Raw genomic sequence first — 2,500 nt, 5'->3', positions numbered from 1 at the left:
TATTTGATATGATTTTCCTTATCATATTTTGCCCTCATCTCTCTATCCCGTTTGCCTTTTACTTGTGAAAGCAGCGATTAAATTTGTATATATTTCTATGTAGAAGAAATCCTATGAGCTAAGACTTTGTCAGTGGATTTTGCGGTTTTATCGAGACGTTTAAAAGGTACTTGAATATTTTCTTAAGTTATGGAGACTTTGCCCATTTAAAGTTTTCCAGTAGAAGAGTTTTGATACTATGTTGTGTTATCCCAGTACATTTTATTCTAAGCCTTTGAAGGATGCACAATTTGGGTCGTTTTAATCGCTTATTCATTGCTTATAAACAACTTAGATAATGACGGAAGTATCTTGATGAAATGATCAATGACAGAATCTAAAATCTGATGACAGACATCACTATAAAGGCTGCTCATGAATTGCATAATCAATGGACTGTGATAATGCCCTAGCTAGCTGGACAATGCCCTAGAGACTGATCATATATACATATGATCAGCACCCAAGCCCCCATCTTCACCCAGACTAGGACCAGTGAAGGTCAGACAATGGCGGCAGATGACTCCGCTGGTAGGCCTCTAGGATCCCCCAAGCTAACCCTCCTTAGCTCACAGAGTTGAGGTTGCAGATACTGCAAGAAACTATTGAGCTCAATTTGGGCTCGAACACCCGTCCGGCAGATCACCAGGCAGGAACGTTTGCAATAGGTTACCACGATAAGATGCCAATTTCCTCCAATGTAGTTTTTTTTTTTTTCTTTTTTTTTTTGATAACTTATGAATTGACTTGACCATGAATCCCCCCAAAATAGTCAAAAGCAGGGATCACAATATAATCTCATTTATCCCCAGGAAATTAAAATAATATTCATTAAAGGAACATGAATCGTATTTCCGCTTCAAAATTCTGGTTCTTAAAGACGGTCTCTTTGAACTGCCCTAATTTTCGTCTCTGAGAAGCTATTTAAGCGCCGAAAGCGCCCACTCCTTTATTTTTAACTTGGTTTTATGCGAGGGTTTAAGAGTCCCACAAGAGCTGTGAAAAATCTCAGCAAGGTCATGAAATGACGACGGACCACCTGGAAGCATTCCAGGATTTTAGCTTATTTCTCACTCTTTCTTTTGTCTTTTATCCTACTTTTGGCTTTTATTTAGGTCTGGCACTTTTTTTTCTTATATCCCTTTTCGTATGTCATGTCTTCTTGTTTCATTTTCATTATTCTATATTCTTTGGTGTGGGCTTATTTTTGACTTTTTCTTTTCATATTCATCGAGTTTTGAGGGGTGGGTTTTTTTATTTTGGCAAATTAATTTTCACATTCCTGTATTTTGGCGTCGATTCGATGCAGTTTTTTTCCCGATTAAGTTTCCTTTTGTATTTTCAGCTTTTACTTTGTAACGCCAAAAACCATTCTGTAAAATGGTTATTTACGCTAAAATAACTCTGCAGTTATTTGTTCACCATTGCATAATTTATTTTCCGATACCAGGTCTTTCTACATCTCTGCTGAGGCATCTTCTAATAGATTATTTGTGCTATTATGATTAAATAAGTAATTCCACATAGATGTTATTCTCATAGTTTCGACAAATGTGTCCCAATTAAAAACAATGCCAATACAATATCTGAAGAAATAAGTAGGATCAGATACATTAGCCCACGGAGTTGCTTACCTATTTACATTGTACAGTTGGCTTCACTATTTTCGGTATATTTCACGGGGAGATCTGTTAAGTACATAACAATACCTTTGTAGACGGTACTTATAGAATGATTAAAAACGCACGTATAATAGTCTAGGGACTTTGATTTTTAGGCTGTCTTGACATTTTCTCTTCTATTAAACACATTTTTGCTGGCTACAAAGTAGCCTATAGCTGCCAGCCGTCTCCTTGCTTTCCCGTGAAGTGTACCGGAATTAATGAAGCCAACTGTACCCTATCCCTTTATATTGAATATTTGCGTTATGTCATTGGTCATATAAACATCAAGAAATGCCAAAAACAGACAGAGCATGGCACTCCGTAACTAATTCTAAAAACGGTCTGGATTCCTTCTTGGACAAGGGAAAAATTTAATTAAAGATGTCTTTTCGCTGAAAAAATTTTAATGGGAAAAGAAGTCCCATTACAGGATGACATAAAATGCTGAAATTAATTAGCAAGGGTACAAAAAAAAATGAAATGAAAGTTGCGAGGAAGAAAATTTGTTTCAAGAAAGTAATTCAGTTTATGATATCAAATTTTAATCTCCGGCATTTTTCGTTCCTTTGAGATAAAGCAAAGTATGAGAGAATGATGAAAGTCATTCTTACTGACTCATCAAGGTTCAAGTTATTGAGAAAAAAAAAAAACAGACGACGAAGTTTTGATGTGATTCCTTCATCTTGAAAGTTTGCAATATGCCATTATTATGTTGTCTTTGGAATGGCAGGAAAAGATCACTTTGACAAATAATAGGGACGGTTTGCAATGAAGATTTAAAAAAAAAAAAGAATTAA

Source organism: Palaemon carinicauda, chromosome 4 (assembly GCF_036898095.1).
Source record: "Palaemon carinicauda isolate YSFRI2023 chromosome 4, ASM3689809v2, whole genome shotgun sequence".
Lineage (NCBI taxonomy): Eukaryota > Metazoa > Arthropoda > Malacostraca > Decapoda > Palaemonidae > Palaemon > Palaemon carinicauda.
This window is presented reverse-complemented; position numbering follows the sequence as displayed.